Raw genomic sequence first — 19,538 nt, forward strand, 5'->3', positions numbered from 1 at the left:
TTGCAGATGCAATATGGCAAGATCAAGCTTCTCTTGCTCGATCTTGTCTTGATGGGCAAAGCATAGCTCAAAATGATAAATCCAATTGAGGATTTTGTCAACCTCCCTCGTCACATCATATTTAGGAAACTCAATTTTCTCTCGACATTGAAATTTAGATCTCTTAGAAGGGATAATCAACTCTTTATCCCCAAAGTTTAGAGTCCTCTTAGTCCCTAATCTCGCCATAATGGACTGTTCAAACATATTGCTAAGCTGAAAAATCAGCTTATCCACAAGAGTCTCCTCTCTTCCTCTTGCACTTGGATTATAATCCATGTATACTAGATTTCCAGTTGAAGGCGTAAACTCATCACCTTGTTCTTGGATGGTCTTATATCTTCTTTCATTACAAAAGGAGAACTCCCGATCAAGAGGTTCTTAAAAGAGAGATTGTTGTAAATCTATTTGTGGGTTATCATACTCAAGATGTGTGGTAACTCTCACCTAATCCATTCTCTTCAGAAGGAGGTGAAGGTGTTCTTTCTCTCTCTCCTTCGAGTAATAGTGGTTAAAGAATAAATTCATTGTTATATCTCCCTTTCCCTTTCATTCTTTCCTTTTAGTAACTCCCGCTTTACTCTCTTTAAGCTTTTCTTCTTGTATTTCTGCTTTAAACTAGTACACTCTCTCTAGGCTACTTATTTTGAGTGGATTGGAGCTCTAAATACAACACGTTATAGGGAGTACTTGGATCACCTCTTAATATCTTCTTTCAATCCGACTTTTGTCTAGGCTACTTATTTTGAGCGCATTGGAGCTCTAGATACCGTTATAGGGGATACTTAGGACCTTAGCACATGGATGGGGCTAGCATGGGTTTAGGATGGGAATATTTTTGTCATCATTACTCCCATCCTACACCAAGTGGTCTAGGATGGATTTAGAATGGGAGTAGCCACTTTTTTCCCATCCTGGACCATGGCCTCTAGACCTTGGCAGCCAAAATGGATTCCCCTTTTTTAGGGATTCAAAAACATGGAAGGATGACATGTGTCCTTGTGCCCACAAGGTCCCCACCTCTTAAACACGTGAAATCATGCCATGTGTCCTCTTCCTCCTAAACCCATACCTAGTTCTTTTTTTGTTAGCATATGGTGGGATGGGAATAGGATAGAAATATGCATGGGACCACTTGGGACCACCTTTTCCCATTCCCATCCTATTTCTTCCCATGTGCTAAGCCCCTTAGTGGATGAATCACCCCCTTACAATCTTGTTCCAATCCAACTTTTTATTGGGCAGAACGGACATAGTATAAGGATTTTAAGAATACACTTACACGGGTGAGGGGAGGGGAGAGAGGGATCACCCCGTTCCATGTGTAAGAGCAACAAATTTCAAAGATAGCCCTTGACTGAGACCTCACAATTTCAACCATTGGAGGACAAAAAGGTTTAGTTTGCAACATAATATTCAAGGCTCGCTTGAAATACTCCTTGTTGAAAATACATATCAAAGAAGCATTCCTTCCTTAATTCATCGCTCCGTCACGATTTTAGATTGTTGTCATTAATCGCACGTCGTGTGCCACTTGTCATCGAGTGCCTTTGAGAACCATTCCCTCCTTCGCACGTGCCTTTCCATCATCACGTTCGCTGATCTTTATCATCCCACGCTCTTCTTCGCGCCGTCCTCTGCTCTCCTCTCTTGCTTCTCGTCCTAGTTATAGAAAACCATACTTCTCGAAAATACAAATGTGTGCAATGCATGCAAAATTTGAATGCCAATTGGCTCTCCGGTGGGAAAGAGCGATCTCATAAGAGTACTTATTTCTATTTCGACCTACATGCAAGGTGGGAGAGAGAAGACGAATAAATGCAATGTGATAGTGAGAATCCTACGTGAGATTCACAATGAAGGGTGATACCCTTTCATTAATGTCCCTTGTTCACTCAAGTTCCATCTTCCCATTTACACCTACCCTTATCCTATGACCCATGCACCTACCATTTAATGCACTCTAATGCACCCTTCCCTTTCTTATTGCCCCTAGAACCTCGACACGTGTGTGCACATCTTTAGTACTAATCATTGGCCAACGTTACATAGTTTAGCGGTACTATTTACACCGCTTGATCAATCATAAATACAAGCATATAACTGCACCATCAACTTGACGCCTAACAATAATAAGATTCTAATGACTATTAACTAACTAAATAATCATTTCACTTGTCACGACAATGAAAATTATATATATGTGTGTGTGTGTGTGTGTGTGTGTGTGTGTGTGTACACATTTCTATGTACATATGTATATATACACATGTGTATACACACGTGTCTATACACATGTGTATACACACATGTGTGTACACACACATATGTACACACATGTGTGTATATACACATGTGTATATATACATATGTGTGTGTACACACGTGTGTACACACACATATGTATATATACACATGTGTGTATATGTGTACACACACATATGTATATACACATGTGTATATGCACACATGTGTGTATATACGCATGTGTACCACATATGTATATATATACATGTGTATACACATGTGTATATACACACATGTGTGTACATATGTTTGTGTATATACACACATGTGTGTATATACACAAACATATGTACACACATGTGTGTATATACACATGTGTACACACATGTATATATACATATGTGTGTGTACACACATGTGTGTATATACATATATATACACACATGTGTGTACATGTGTGTGTGTGTGTGTGTGTGTGTGTGTGTGTGTGTGTGTATATATATAGGTATATATGTATATATATATGTATATATATATATGTATATATGTATATCTATATCTATATATATATATATATATATATATATGTGTGTGTGTACATGTGTGTATGTATATATGTATATATATATATATATATATATATATATATACATATGTATATATATATATATGTATATACATATGTATATATATATATAAGGGGTTCGGCTTGTTATAGTTTGTGCTCTCTATGCTTGAATAAGCATATCCCTTGAGCGTTTCTTCTAGGATGTTCATTTACTTTAATTGATGCAAAGAAACAGAGTCAAGAAAATAGAAATAGTATCCATACTCTTCTCTATACCACGGTTGATGTATCCCCAGAATTGCCATTACATATACAAGCGATGCAACTAGATGGGAGCCTTGATAGCACAAGATCCCATTCTTCTCCCATAGAGGCTGTGTAGATGAGACACCACAAGATTCATAAAACAGAGCTATGTACCCTCGGTTACTTGACCAGCATAAGCTTAGGCATAAAGCCTCATGTTTTGAGACTATACAAGGGATCAATAGTGTAGCCTCATGGGTTATTGAGCTTGTGAGTGTAGAGGGTGTTCACATCATGCAACAATGGATCAATGACATCATTTACAACCACTAAGTTATTTTGTGGTCTTAGTAGGGTTACCAAAGGCCTAATCTCCCCCTTGACAAGATCATAATCCTATATAATGCGAGTAAATCAGACTCACAACACAAACGACAACTCTACTTAGCTCATTATTCTCTTGCTCTTGAGGGGTTTAGATCAATCCCAGATCAATGTAATGTCCATTGGTCTCATAGTCTCATAGTCTCTCTCTCTCTCTCTCTCTCTCTCTCTCTCTCTCTCTCTCTCCAACATACAAGACACAAAGATAACCTATTTCAAGGGGCTTCACTTCTCACATGGAGTTGTGGTTTCATTTTAGATTTTAGATCTTAGCTCTACCACTGTGTACAAGCAAGCATACCTTGCTTTGGTCAGATCTACAAAACATCTCCTTGGAACATTGGCTCAACCACCCTTTGAGGCCCAAACATGGACTACATGACTCCCAAAAACTATAAAGCAAGCCAAGAGAAACGATGACTCTATAAATACTCCAACATATCAGAATTAAAGTCCAAGAGAAAACTGTGCCAACAATAGATTGTCGTGCCCAGATCAACGAATCTTAAAATCCAAGAAGAAATTGTGCTAAGTATACATCATAATGTCAGATCCAAGATGAGCTATTGCTGAAGATATGGGTTTTCTGGACTGATAAGTCTTTTAAAAGTATGCGCTATCTAGCTGCACAAGATAAAGTATGGCACAACCAGTTCTTGGTAGAAGACACACCTAATGATATACAGGTCCATACAAAGGTTGGTCGTCGGAAAACAAAGATCATGGAAGATAAGGGGGCTTGAGAGTTTGTACTTTTTAGCTATATCTTTTACAGAGATAAAAGACATCTCTTACAGACTAGTCAATTCCATTCAAGCTCATCGTAAGCTCCTATAAGTAAGAGTTGTCCGAGCAATAAATACATGGAAAGGGCCATCAAACCAAAAGGTCGATCTCTGCTACGGATCCACGAAAGGACTGGCACAAAGGTGGCGCACAAGAAACTCAGAAAGGGAAATCAAAGAAATGGAGACTAAATCTCTGACTCATAGAGAGAGTTTGCAGGGTTTTCGCACCTAAAGGGACTCCACCCTTGCCCCAAAGCTTGAATGAGATTCTAGGGACTCGAGTTTTGACTTTTGGCTGTTCGTAGAAGGATCTGGCTGCTGCTAGATGCTACATTGGATCTTGAGAAACGTTAAGTGTTGAAGTAGAGTTCCTGTCTCCACGTATATCAAATCTGCGCTAAAGTAGAGGGCTGAAGGAACCGTAGAACAACCCAGTCTGTCGTCAAAGGCAAAAAATCCCAACTCCATACGTACAAATCATGGAGATGCAGAGTTGCCTCCTATTAACGTCTAGTCAAAGAGTTGTTCTCTATGCAATTCGAATATTATGTCAGGTAAGAGCATCAATGTTAAATACCACACTGTTTGCTTCCGCAGAGAAGCAGGCGAAAATCCAGCTCAGGCAATTATAGCTCGTGATACTGTATTGCGTTTGCAACCAGTTGGAGCAAGGATTGGTAAGAGATGTCCTCACAAATCGTAGAAAAATCACTTGAGAAAGCCAAATATGAGGGAAAACGTCTGCTAGTGAACCCACGGAACGACATAAAGGAGGCCGGGACAATGCACCTGAGAGGAGTTCCATTTCCGACACAGTTTAGCTCGGACTCTCGCTCCATGGGGCTCTCTCTACATGCCTTCAGGTCTGTCACGCATCATCGGGCAGCATTCCTTCCCTCTTGGCTTGGCACGTGCAAGTGAGATAAGTCTCCGTCTCTCCTGCCTTGTGGATACACTTTCAAGGTTTCCCGCCTTATGGCACTCCAAGGGAATTATTGGCCACAGTCTTTCAATAAAAAATCACTATACCTGCCCACTCCAACCCAAAAAGTTTATAAATCCTGGACTCTCAATAATGTTTATCAATATCATTAAAGTGCTCATAAATCCCAAGCATTGCAAGGGTCCACAAGGGGATGTGTGTGTGTGTTTTTTTTGGGGGAGGTGTGAGTGCACGCGTGTGCATGTGTGCATGCATTAAGAGACATTAGTAAATTCTTGGTGATCTTTCTTGATGTACTCCCTCCAATATTAAAGCAAAGCATTTGGATTTCCTAGAAAAAGGCTTTCACAACTGCATACATTGTATGCCCAACCCTCCTAAATATGCCTTCTATGTATTGCTGGGCATATTGCTTGACCACACAATATCAAACAAAGGGACCATGATATATTATACTAAGAAGATGAAGGAACCCACTAACATCAAACAAGCAAGATCATTTGTGGGAATCTCAGTTTCTACCAAAGGTTCATCAAGACTTTTGACATTTGCATCAATTAACAAGACAGGGGGTGAAATAGAAAGTGCATAGGCATTTCACATTCTCAAAGACATGGTGGCCAAAGGGTCTAAATGAAAAATTGCCAAATGTTGACTTATTTGCCATGGTTTTGTACAAAGATAAGCATGAAGAGAATGCAATACTCATCAACAACTAACTTCCCATACAAATTTTGGTAAATGAGTGAAGGAGAATTGCCTTAAAATCTTGGAAATACACTAGCATTATAGGACATCTCTACAAGAAATGAGGTCATAGCATCCTTTGTAGATGTGTATTACCACATTAAAGATCAATAATCATCATTGAGGCACATCAAGTTGTAGCAGGTGGGCACTTCTTGCCCAAGTTTATTAACTTCAAAAGATCTTATTCATCCTCTAGGCATTCCTTGATACCTTTGGGACATGCAGTCTTGGGTGTTACTATTTGGGATCATCCAGCCCGTGATGTCTCCCCAAAAACTTGGATTGCCTTGCAATAGTGCTACTATAGGCTTTTTCCTCATATGTTTGGAGTATCGTGCAAGTGATTTCAAACCCGGCCCACAAATAGGACAAGCATGGTACCCACTTGTAACAAGTCTTGCACATGTGCATGAATGTGTTAGTATAAGACATGCGTGCGAAAGAGTCATAAAAGCATAATCCTATATTATACATGTAAAGACACAACCACGTACCTGTGCACTCTCCATATCCTAGGTAGTCATGCATGGTCCACATCAAGATACCCCTAACCAAAATATCATTGGTATGTCTAGGAGCTCTGGAAATATCAAAGACCTGCACTCCTCTCCATAAGATTTGTAACTCCTCTATCAAAGGTGCCATGCTTCACTTCCATGGAGAGAAATGAAGCTAGGCCTACAATGTCTCGAGGCCCTATGATAGGTTTCCTACCTATCGACTCAAGATTCGCAAAGCCATAGAAGGACAAGTTATCGTCCTCCTATAGTTGTTGCAAGGCTTGATCCTCTTCAAACATTTGTTGCATTAGTGAGGGATGTCCCACGGAAGGGGTGCATGCACCTTCCTTGTCTACTCTTTTAGGTACTTGTAGAGCCTTAATGGCCTTGTGGGGTTCCATATAGCTGAGATGAATGGTATTGAGCCCCTTGCTTGCCTTGAGCCTTTGTTCAAACTTTGCTTTGCACTTCTGAACCCAATCTTGTGTCTCTAGGAGGCATTTTTTCTCTACTAGGGGGTTTAAATATTCTAATTGGCTTCTCAAGGACATTCCCCAGGCTTGGATTTGGCTTCCAACCCATTCCGTTCCCTTCATGGGTGGTTGATTGAACATTCCACCTCTTAAGGAGGTCTTATCGGAGGCTAAGGTAGTTGTGTCCTCGTCTGACCCATCTTGGATGATTACTTTGTCTTGGCCTTTGCCAACCCTAGTAGTAATTTTAGCCATTCCAGGTGTGGATGGGAGTGCCTCCTTAAGTTTCGATGTACTGGCCTTGTCCTTTCTTACTTGTTTATGCAATTCTCTAGATAAAGCTTTGACCTATGCCTTGTGATCACATTTATAGATATAGAGGACACTTTGCCTCTCTTAATGCTCAGCAAATTAAGGTTCACGCCCTTGGGTTGAGTCGTGGTTGCAGCACTTCGTATGGGGTGATCCTTTTACAAGTCATCCACCCCATACCCACTACACAAGGGTTTGACGATGCTGGGAGAAACACGAGTGGTGTATCCTTCTAGGGACAGTCCTTAGGAAATGAGTCCCCTGGCATTTGAAGGAGGAGACTAGCAAGTTAGCCTCTCCCTTATATGGGAACTCATTGGCCCCATGACAAGTATAGTACTAAATGGGAGGTCTCCTTGTCAAGTATTTGTGTCCCTTGCTTTTTGTGATACTAGGACCTATTGGTAGATAAGTGTTGTCACTTTTTCTCTCATGTCCCAGGTCCAAGGGTGTTGGTCACCTCCAATCATGTCATCTCTCATTGTAGCATAGGTCCTTGGGTTGTATTCTGGTGAGAGCTATAGGCTAAAGTATGGAAAGCAATTCTAGCTTACACAAGGTGGGGAAGAAGTTGATCACATGGATTGGTGGATGTTTTTATCTCCATGGTAGTTCAAGGGTATATAAAAGGGTTTGCAAGGTTTAGAAGAAGGATAGGGTTGAGGAAGTTAAATAAGGGTTCTAGGGTTGAGAGAGGGTTGCAAGTTTGAGGAGTGGAGAGCTATTCTCATTCATTCATTCACAAGGTTGAGGGTTTAGAAGGAGGTACCAATGTTTAGGAGGAGGGAGGGAGGAAGAATTGAGGAGGAGGAGGAGGGAGGAAGGAGGAGGAGAAAGGAGGAGGAAAGAGGATGAAGGAGGGAGGAAGAGGGAGCAGGAAAGAGGAGGGGGGAGGAATGCAAGAGTGTGAGCATGCTAGAACACAATAATGTGAGAAAGAATGGACACTTGGAGATGATTTGTGCAAGAACACCAAAGTTGTACTAAACACTAAGCCACTTCAGAGTGGGAGCTTCATTTCATAGAGAGGGATTTATACATGAGGATCCCTTCATTGGTGAAGGTACCTTTGGGTCCCTTCACTTGTTGTGAAGGTACCTTTGGGTCACTTCACTTGTGAAGTTACCTTTGGGTCCCTTCACTAGTGAAGGTACTTGTGAAGATACCTCAAAGAGTGAAGGCTTTCAATCTTTCTCTTTCTAGTTTTAGTATTTCTCTCCATATCTTGATTTTAAAAGAATGACCAAATCTTTTGTAGAGAGGATTTTGGCTATCCCCGTCCCACTAGATTTCTCAAGTTGTATTCCAAGCTCAAGATATTACAATGAAGCTTTGCCACTACTCCACACATGCATTGATTGGCCCTTGGCACCACAAAGGCAACATTCCCCCATAATGATTAGATTACCTGACCTCGTGTCATGTTTGATTATGCACTCGGCACTGTGATGCAGTTGTGGTAACCCATTTATTGTGGTAGAGTTGTCGTCGATAATGTATTTTGCAAACTTCTTAGTGATCCTTTCCTTGTGGTGTGCAAACTCCATAGTGTCTCTGCACAGTTTATAAGAAGCTAGTATCAGTTATTTTTTCAAATAGACAAACATACCATCCCTCAAGAGATATGGCTCATTGAAAGAGGTGACTAGTTGTTTGAGCATTTATTAGTGCATTCAGAGTGAAACTGAACATGGGTTAATGGTCATCAATTGTGAGGGGCACCCTCAAGATGACTACAAGAGCATCACTATATTTGTGAGGGCCACCACCCTCAAGATGACTGTGAGAGCATCACTATATTTTGCACTTTCCTTGAGTGTTTTGTCATAACTTCCTCGCATCTCTGATGCATGTTTGTTCAAAGCTCTGATTGGTATTTCTTGGCTTGTCCATTGGACCTTGGAGTATCTATTTATGAGGGGCCAATTGCGAGGTGCATCTTCCTTACCTGGATCATGTCGATTGGCATCCCATTTGAAGCAATGGGGTACTACTTCGAATGTGGGATGTGCTCAAAAGGAAGATGCTACATGTAAGTATTTAAGGAGGTACTTTTCTTTGAGCAACATTAGACTACACCATGCTGGTCGTGTTTCCAATTTGTTGCTTATGTCTAGAGTAATCTACCCTTGGTGAATGTTCATAAAAATTATGTTGAGATCCCATCCTCCTCTTGACTGCATGTCTGGATATCGCCTCTAGAAGTCACCTATGGGATTATCTGGTAATGGAATCCTATTTGTTTCTGTATTCAACTCCCATGTGGGTGTTCTCGGTTTGGATTATCCAAATCATGAAGCTCTTTGTTGTAATCATTGTCACCACCTTCCATTGGAAATTCATTAGAAATATGAGGGATATGTGGTCATAATAGAGAGAAAGAGGTTATAGGGGACATACAGGAGGTGGAAGCAAGTATTGAATGAGAGAAAGAGGGACGAGGGATGTTGGTAGGAGGTGGAGGAAGGGTAGGATAAATAGGTTTAGCAATTTGATAATCCTCAAGAGAAGAATTTTCAAGTAGTGGGAAAAAGTTTGGTGTCACCGGATGCTAAGATTGGGATTCTTGGATTAGAAAGAAGTGTTGTGAGGCATGGAAAGGAATAGTGGTTCACATGGATTTTAGGGAATGTACATAGAAAGTTAGGGAGGGAGGTGAGAGATCAAAGCAGAGGGTGGTGAGATAGGGAAGATTGGATTAAAGGTAGACCACATATTCCTCAAGTAGATCTTTATCAATTTTTATCGAAGGCATTGTTAGCTTCAATGTGGGAACTGTGGGAGGATATCTTGGGGAGAGTAATGGTGCTTGTTCTAGTGGGGTAAGAGTCCCGCTACTACTCAAAGAGGAGGACTACCCATTAAATATTCATACAAAAGTATGGTGTCTAGTCTTAACTGTATGAGGTTTGTATGTACTGATAGATAGAATACATTTTTCTCATCCTCATCCATTTTTTGGCATAATTCTTGGAGGTTCTCATGGCTTAGTGGCGTGGTCTCAGTCACTGCATGCAGCATTTTGAGCTGCAAGTGGTTGCACTGAATGCGAGCTCATCCTCGTAGATGATTCGCTTACTTAAGTGTTGCAACAAGATCTTGGTATATTGTTGTGGTGCTTTGTAGCAACAAATCTTTTGTTGATTCCTTTGTGTCATCATCAGCTTGATTCTAATGTTGAACTTCCAATTAAAAATTATTGCCTTTTGATTTGGTAGCTCTATGCTCTATTTATTGCACTTACCAAGTGATGTGGTGTAGGCAAGCTTTAGAACATTGAATTGTTGACTTACTTTTGATGATCCTAGCAATTGATCATTAAGCACGTGAAGTTAGAGTAACACTTATTCTTGGGAGTCTAGTTAGGCATTGGCATTTACAACCTCTTCCTTGGATACTAAACCTTCTTGCTCTAGTCTCTGAACTTGGCATTTTGAATTAAGTGATGCTTTGTTGCAACTCTGGCTTGTATCGGTTGTGGTAATGAGTTGATCATCTTTTACCTACAGGTTCTCTTTTAAGAGCATGATTTCTTTTTTAAGCTCATCACAAGAGTCTTTCATTATGTGAAAGGACTACTCTGCCTCTTCTTTTTTTCTCATGGCTTCAGAAAGCTGAATGTGTTTCTCTTGTAGACAAATCATCACTTGTTGTGCATCCTTTCTACTTTTTGCTATATCATTTTGTACAAGGACCTGTTGTATCAATTTCTCTACCATGCTTTCTTTGAGCCTTAGATTCTCTGTCTCTACACGTTTCAAAAAACATCCCTAGCCCTTGGCCTGCAAAAAGTTGTGTGCATCAGCTGATATGTTGTATGTTGTGACGTGCAACATACAAGCTGTATTGCTATCTCTATTGTTGGGTCCTTGTTAGCTTGGACATCAAGCTGATCTAAGATTGCATCCTATATGGCTGACAATTTTGCATCCTGTTCCCTTATCTCCCTGGTCTTTAGCTCTTCATGCATCTCTCCTTAGCATGATGCATCAAGTTTTGCATCACTGGCACCACCTAAAATTACCATATGTGGCCGCTTTGGGCTAATGGTTGTTTTGGTGATTCCAAAGCTTGTCCTTCTTTAGGTCGGTGATTTGGGGAGGGATATCGATGTTGAGATTTGGGTCGTTTAGCATAATGTTGCTTTGCCGATGGTGTGGTAGGCCTTTTTCCCTTCCTATCAAGCTATCTTTAGCCTAGCATTTCACACATGAATGAGCTTCAAATTTGGCAGTACCATGTGCCAATAGTGTCATGTGAGAAGAGTACCATGTGCCATCAATGCATGTTTCTTTTCTAAGTGGACGAAACAATTCACTATCTTGGGGCTTTCATTTGTGCAATTTATTCATGGTGCTCAAAACATGTGAGTGCTCTATGTATGACTAGTGAGGTTGCAATTCCTCCTATATACTTAAGTTTCTAAGGATTTCATAGGGCAACTAGGACTCAGTCATCACTTTTGAGCCCTAGGTTGAGATCGATTCAATTTACATATATATGGGAAAACGTACATTGCCAATGGGTGCTCATGATATAATCTAGTGAAAACAGAGAAGTTAGGGGTCTCCAAATCCTCATTATTGTCGGTGATGGCTTGCATGTTGATGCAGTAACATTTTAATTGGCTCTCATTGATTGTCGTGGTGAATTGGACTCCGTCCATAGTTTCTAGCAACACATCTCCAATTGAGATCATCTTCTTAACTCTATAAGGTCCTTGACCTAGATACTTGAGCTTTTCCTTATGGATCTTGGCATTGTAGAGCAAGACTAGGTCACCTTCCTTAATGTCTTTGTCTTTAAGGTTTCTATCAAGCCATGCCTTCCTTCTTCATTTTTTTGTTGTTATGGCATGGTAGGCAACTAATCTTGTCTTTGTATGCTTCTCCAATCGAGAGATTCTTTCTTTCAAGGATGCACAATCTCCCATACATTCCTGTACTGCTATGCACAGGCTTGGTATTACAAATTCTAGTGGGACCACATCTTCAAGGCCATACACCAATTGAAAAGGTGTATTCCTTGTACTGACCTTGAGTGTGGTTTGATATGCTCATAGGGTTGCATGTAGTTTTTATGCCCAATCACAATCTTTGGTTCTACTACCTTAGTGAGGGCAATGTATAATATTTTGTTGGTGGATTCAGCTTATCTATTCCCTTGGGGGTAGTATGGTGTACTTTTTCTATGGATCACCATAAAGCCAAACAAGAGTTTTTGGATAATCTCATTGACAAAATGCGTGCCTCTATCTGACACGATTTCAATGGGACATCCGAATCAGGTGATCACATTCTCGTGATCACATTTGAATCGGGTGATCACATTCTCGTGATTACATCTGAATCGGGTGATCACATTCTTGTGATCACATCTGAATTGGGTGATCACATTCTTGTACAAGAACTTTACTATGCTTCTGGCATTTGCCTTTCTCACTATTATAGCTTCAGCCCATATGGTAAAGTGATCAATGGCCACAATGATGTAGTGTGCATGTGTTCCCTTTGTTGGTGGATGTATGGGACCGACAAAATCAATCCCCCATTTTTCAAATGGTTTTTGTGCAACAACTATCGTTAGGGGGTTTAAGTCCCTATATTGTGGTTTAGTAGTGCGTTGGCATACATCACAACTTTTGACATATTCATTTGCAAGGAAGATTTTTCTTGTAGTTGCTTCACCTTGGAAGTGTCCTCCTTCAATGCCTTCATGGACTTCATTGAGGATTGGCATGATCTCATGTGGCATTACACATCTCATTAAAACCTAGTCCTTGCCCATCTTGTCTCGCTTGAAGCCTTTTTATTTGGAACCGCCTCTTGAATTTGGTTTGGAGTTGGTCGCATGTGGCTCATTCTTTCACTAAGAGATCGAGATACCATTCGAAAGCTTCATCAATTAAGGCCATGGGGAACCATGCTACCTTGGTTTCATTTGATTGATCCCCTCCAGCTTGACATGCGGCATCAAAATGCTGGAGAAATCTTGTTGGGTCACCCCGACCATTGTATTTTGGAAATTCTAGTTTGTCAAGGGGTCGCCTGTCTTGATTGTTATTGTGTCAGTCATGATTGTTGCGATGGGAAAAGAAAATTTCCCCATCGACTTCTAGGTTAAGATCACCATCATTGTGACGATGATCTATCATGTGAATTGGAGGAGTCAAATGGATTGGATCAATTGCAAGGGGGGGAATTTGGAGCAGAGGGTGGTTAAAGATGTTGGTCAGAGTGTAGTTGCATGTAGAATTCTCAAGAGGTCAATTGGGTACATCCTCCTCAAGTCTGAATGTTGATGTATGTGTTGGGGGGTTAGAGATGTGTTAGTGTATTAGGGACCGTCATTTTATAATTGTACCTAGCATTGTCCCACTTGAGTGCAAGAATGTGCCGGTGTAAATGGATCGTCAATTGAAGGTCACGTGTGAAAGTTATCGAGCGAATTATTAGGCCACACAAGGTGTGAATTAATGAGTGTTAGGCTCAAATGGTGTGTATTGGGCTGGAAAATTTTCACATGGCATGGTGTTTCAATGTGTGAAATTTGGGCTCAAAGCGGGTTCAATTTGGGTCCTAAATGATCGAGCTACGGACCTTTAAAGGAAGGAGAAAATCAGGGGCCCTTTGGTCTTTATGTCCAAGTGTGTAGGGACCTTAGACTTAAGCACTAACTAGGAGTTGATCTAACTACTAGTTAAAGTACATGTCAGTTAGTTTAACATATCTAGTTCAATTAGCTTAACTGATTAAGTTAGCCTAACCTACCCTGGTTATCCTAACTACACAATTAGTTTGATTGGTAGTTAGTTAACCTTACTTACCCCCAGTTAACCTAATTAATTAAAGCAAGGTTATCCTAACCTAACTGTAGTTTAAATGATCCAACTATTATTAACCTAGCTTAGGGTCAACTAACCTAACCTAGACTAACTATAAGTCAACATAACCTAGCTTAGGGTGGGTTAAACTAGCTATGATTGGTTGAGGGTTAGTTTAGGTTTTTTTTTTAAAGTAAATAAATGGGGGGGAGGGCCACCGCCACCATCATCGATCAGCCGAGTGGAAGAGGGGAGGGGGTGTGATGTGTGGGGGTGAGGGGATAGGAGTGTGAGGGTTATGAGGGGGTAGCAATAGGAAGAAGGAGGTGTGGAGGCGGCTACGGGTGCAAAAGGAGGGCACCGTAGGTGGGGGCGCAGGTGCGGAGGCGTGAAGGTGAGTCTAGTCGAGGTGCAACAAGGAGGAGCACAATGGTGGTAGAATAAGGCAACGCTGTGTGCCACATGGTGGCACGACAATCGGCCTTGGCATCGTAGCAGTGGCTGTGTGTAGCCATCACTGCTGGCTTGTGGCCCCTTGAGGTGGCTTGGCCTTGGCCTTGGCCTTTGAGTGGAGAGTTTTAGGGGGTGGGTTAAGCAAAGGGGTGAGTTAGGGAGCAGAGAGAGAGAGAGAGAGAGAGAGAGAGAGAGAGAGAGAGAGAGAGAGAAGGGTGGGGGGTTGGGGTGGTGGTGGAGAGGTAGAGAGATGGTGTAGAGAGAGATAGAGGGATGGTGGGGTGGAGGTCGAGAGGTAGGGTGATTACCTTGAGTGGTGGAGGTGGAGGTGATGGAGGTAGGGGGTGGGGGGAAGTGATGATGAAGGAGGGGGTGGGACAGAAAAAAGGGGAGGTGGTGGAGAGGGAGGTGATGGAGGTGATGCAAGTGGAGGGGAAAGCTTAACAGAATAGGAGTGGTGGAGGGGATGGATGGTGAGTGGGAGGTGGAGGGGGTGGATGACGGAAGTAATGGTGAAGGGGGAATGTTGGACAAAAAAAGTGGTGGTGAAGGGGGGAGGTTGACGGAGAAAGTGGTGGTGGTGGAGGATGGAAAATATGGAGGCTTGACGAAATTTGGAGATGGACGAGAGATGGAAGTGAGGTGATGCAAATGGAGGGGAAAGCTTGACAGAATAGGAGTGGTGGAGGGGATGGATGGCGAGTGGGAGGTGGAGGGCGTGGATGACGGAAGTGATGCTGAAGGGGGAATGTTAGACGAAAAAAGTGGTGGTGAAGGGGGGAGGTTGACGGAGAAAGTGGTGGTGGTGGAGGATGAAAATATGGAGGCTTGACAGAATTTGGAGATGGACGAGAGATGGAAGTGGCTTGGAAAAGTGAGGGGGGGTGTTGTTTCTTTTATAGGATGTGGGGGGTTTAAGGGTTAATTTTGTGTGATTAGTGTATTAATGTGCTTATGTAAGTCAACATTGTTAGGGATGTAAAGCTCATCCTTTTGCACCAATTGGAAGTATTTTTTCACTCCTTTGCCTTGAGAGATGTGTCTTGAATGGTTTTTTGCATGGGATTCTTTTTCACACATGCAGGTACGTACTTTGCTTCTGCTTCAGGCACTAACCTCCCCAATAGTGGCACCAAAATATTGTCACTTTTTCTCTCATTTCCAAGGTCCAAGGGTGTTGGTCACCTACAATCATGTCATCGCTCATTGTATCATAGGTGTTCACAAGTGTAGCATAGGTCCTCGGGCCATGTTTCGGTGAGAGGCATAGGCTAAAGCATGGAAAGTGGTTCTAGCATACCCTAGGCGGGGAAGAAGAGGTCATGACATGGATTGGTGGAGGTTTTCACCTCCATGGGAGTTCAAGGGTATAGAAGAGGGTTTGCAGGGTTTAGAAGAAGGATAGGGTTGAGGAAGCTAACTAAGGGTTCCAGGGTTGAGGAGTGGAGAGCTAGTCTCATTTACTAATTCACAGGGTTAAGGGTTTAGAAGAAGATATCAAGGTTTAGGAAGAGGAAAGGTCCGAATAAGGGAGGAGGAGAAGGAGGGAGGAAGGAGGAGGAGGAGGGAGGAGGAAAGAGGAGGAGGAAGGAGACAGAGGAAGGAGGAGGGATGAGGAAAGAGGAGGAGTATTGCTCTTGCCAATCACTAGGCAACTCTTCTACCAACACCTGATTTGCTGGAGTGATACGCGGGCGTGTGGTTGAGGTCCCAGTATAGGTGGTGGTAACAGAATGTTTTGAGCCCTAAATGGCACTTGATTGACCGATATGGCTCCTCATGTTGGATTCTATGGTGCACGTATGACTAACTACAACCTAGGTTATCACCTTAGGGTGTCTACATTTTGAGGTGTTGTGGCTCCCTCAGCATGCACAATGAACACAGTAGAGTGATGGCCTCACCTTGATGTGCATAGACTCATCGCTTAGATGGTTGCCATTGCAAACTCCCCACCAGTCTCTTTGTGGGAATACATGGGGGTTGCTAAGAGCCTCTTTTGCCGCTCCTACTTTCCACTATTGGCCAAGGTGGTTTAATAGGTTGGCAACCAACTCCTCTATGTTCATCCCCTTGGGGTTGTGCTGGTTTCATTAGTAGTCTCAAAGGTTGAGGCCTTCGCCGACTATGACACCATCAAATGCAGTGGAGGATTTCTTTTATTGAGCTTTATCTATCATATTGTCACTAACACGTATTGCCATTTTGCTGCACAGCTTAAACAAGGTGGGATTCATGGCAAGTAAATGGTCATGAAGTTTAGGATGTCACAACCCTATGAGGAAACATGGCAAGAGTTGTGCATTGTTCATCCTCTCATGGGTCTCACATCAAGAGCTCAAGTGTTTAATCTTGACAATATAAACATGGAGGGATTAAATCTCCTTTTGCTTGACTTCATATATAGCTGATTAATGGGACTCCATTTGGGTCCACTAAAGGCAAACCCACTATGAAGGAGTTGCATAAGGTTTCCCAGTTATTTTCTCCTTTAGATTTAAGGCTCTGAACCACTGGCCCGCCTTCCCATCTAGGCTCAATCCAAAGGCATTTATTATGTCCAAATCCCCAGGCATACCAAAGATCTCATAAATTTCCTCAAATCATTCCCCATGGAAGACTGGGTCTCCTTGTCCTAAGAACATGGTTATTAGCTTGGATATGGCGATAGGCTTGATGCTTACAGGATCAGTATCCCTGCCTATAAACACTAGAGATGGCATGGGCCCCCTTCCTAGTGCTTGCACTAGGATCCTCATAGTTTCATCCCTAAGGATTGTTTGTGGCACTGAAGGAGGTTGTTAGGATGGTGTGTCTGCTCCATAGGCCGTTGGTCATAATGGAGGGTACCACTGATTGGTTAGCTGCATGAAGGCAGGATTTGAGGAGCTAGCTCTACTAGGAGTCTGCGTAGTTACTTGTGAGGCATTGGTTGGGTTGAGGGGCCTCTACGTATAGGCACATTTCCCCCTTGCATTGGCATTTGTGTCATGGTTGTAAGGTAGGTATTACCTCCAATGTTTCGTGGCCACATGGGAGATGCCCAAAATTAGGGTGTCGAAAATATTAGCATTGATCCCTGTACATTGTGTCTTGGTCCTTTCAAGTTAGGCATTAGGAAGCTACGAGGGAACCGAGGCTCGAAGGTACTTCTGAATGCTTAACCCTCATCAAAGAATTGGGAGGGTGGTGGCTAACTAGCAACAAGTGTTGAGGGACTAGACTCGTTGAATATGGAGGATAAAAATGTTGTCTAGATGGTTACTAATGACTCTTCTTGCTCTCGTCCTTTCAGCACAAAAGGATTAATAATTTCAGCTACAAGTTGAGTTGCACAAACCTCATCATTGTGGTAAAAGTGTCTCTAATGCATCTGCCAGTGGTTGAGGGAGTAGGGGATTGGGGTGGGATGGAAGTAGAGTTTGCAGCCTCAAAGGCTCTCACATTGGAATTTTCCCATGTCTCCTTCTACACGAAATCTGCACTAAGAAACAATGTTCTGAATGGACTGACACAAAGGTCGGTAGCTAGTTAGGTAGAACATCATTTGGAGTTATATCTTCAGGTTCTAAATCTATTTTGGGGATTCTATTGAACCTCAGGTGCATGTAGGTCTCACAAGTGCAGACTAGAGGGACTATTAAATCAAAAACTATGGGATTCAGCTTCCCCAAAATAGTATTACATGGGGGATGTCGCATTAGCTTTAATGCAATGGTGCTATGTTAACTTAATTCGATAGCATTGCCATGTTCCTATCTCCATGGTGTTGCATTAGGATAATCCCTTGGTGTTGCATTATCTGTAATGCAATTGATGGTCTAGCCTTTAGTTTAGGATACCTTGAATCAACTTTCTAGGTTTTCAATAAATGTTCAGCTATGCAGTGGTAGTTTGGAAATCCAATTGTGATTTCAACTTAGGTGATGAAGTGAGATTACTTTAAGGGGGTATTCGACCCTCTTTTACTTTTCATTCTTGATTTTTAGATGTTGTAACTAATCAAATTTGGCCCGTTCTCATATACATGCTACCAGTGCAAGAAGATGAGACACTATGCATGGTGTTGTCCAACTTGTGAGGAGAATATGAAGCTTGCAAGAGGTGATAAGATTGATGAGGTTGGCAATGGATGTCAACTGGAAGAAGAGGCTGATTAGTATAAATCATGAATTATACAAGGAGATGGTGGACGTACCAAAGTATTGAAGATCGATTGAGTCGAGACTGGTGATAAACAGATGGCTCAAGTGCATACTAAGGTGCCGGAGCTACCTAAGCCCAAGAAAGGAGACATGCAAACATCAGAGGATGATCAGTCATTGAGATTGCAAATTCATCAGGAATGAGAGATGTCTCAAAGGATGGAAGATGTAATAGTCATGATGGGAAGGATGGTGGTGGGGAGCAAAGGCAAGGTGCTAGTGGAATCCAAGAGCTTACTCCAATGGAAAATCCTTTTGTGGAAATGAGATCATAGGAGGTTGATTGTAGTCAGCACACTACTCAATCGACTATTGTTCATGTGATGGATGGAAGGAGGAGTTCAAAATAGACCACCACCTAAAAGAATGTCAAAGAGACTCAAGAACATGGTGAGGAGTGCGGGTGGTATAAAGAGAATTCCTTCGACTTCCTTCGAGATGCATACAAGTCTTTGGCACAATTAAAGAGGAGCAAATAATCTTCAAGGGGTGTCGATGATGTCGTGGAATCTTTGAGGGTGTTGTGATAAAGTGAAGTAGCAAGGGTGTATTTTGGCAGTGTGGAGATTGGGTGGTGACATTGATCTTCTTCGATAAGTGAAATGTGGCCCAGAGAGGGCTTGTGGCTGGCTTTTAGCCAGCTTGGGGTTGATATCTTTGTTAATTCCTTTTGAGAGGAAGGAGGGTGGGTGGCAGTATTAGGTAAGAAGTAGCTAAGAGGTAAAGAGTGTTTTCAAGATGCAATACGTCAATTTGTTGCTATGTTTTAGTTTGGGTTACGTGTTCACTATTGTAAATGTGTATGCA

The sequence above is a fragment of the Dipteris shenzhenensis genome, chromosome 29 (assembly GCF_047967505.1).
Source record: "Dipteris shenzhenensis isolate YYH24624 ecotype China chromosome 29, Dip_SZ_1.0, whole genome shotgun sequence".
Taxonomy (NCBI): Eukaryota; Viridiplantae; Streptophyta; class Polypodiopsida; order Gleicheniales; family Dipteridaceae; genus Dipteris; species Dipteris shenzhenensis.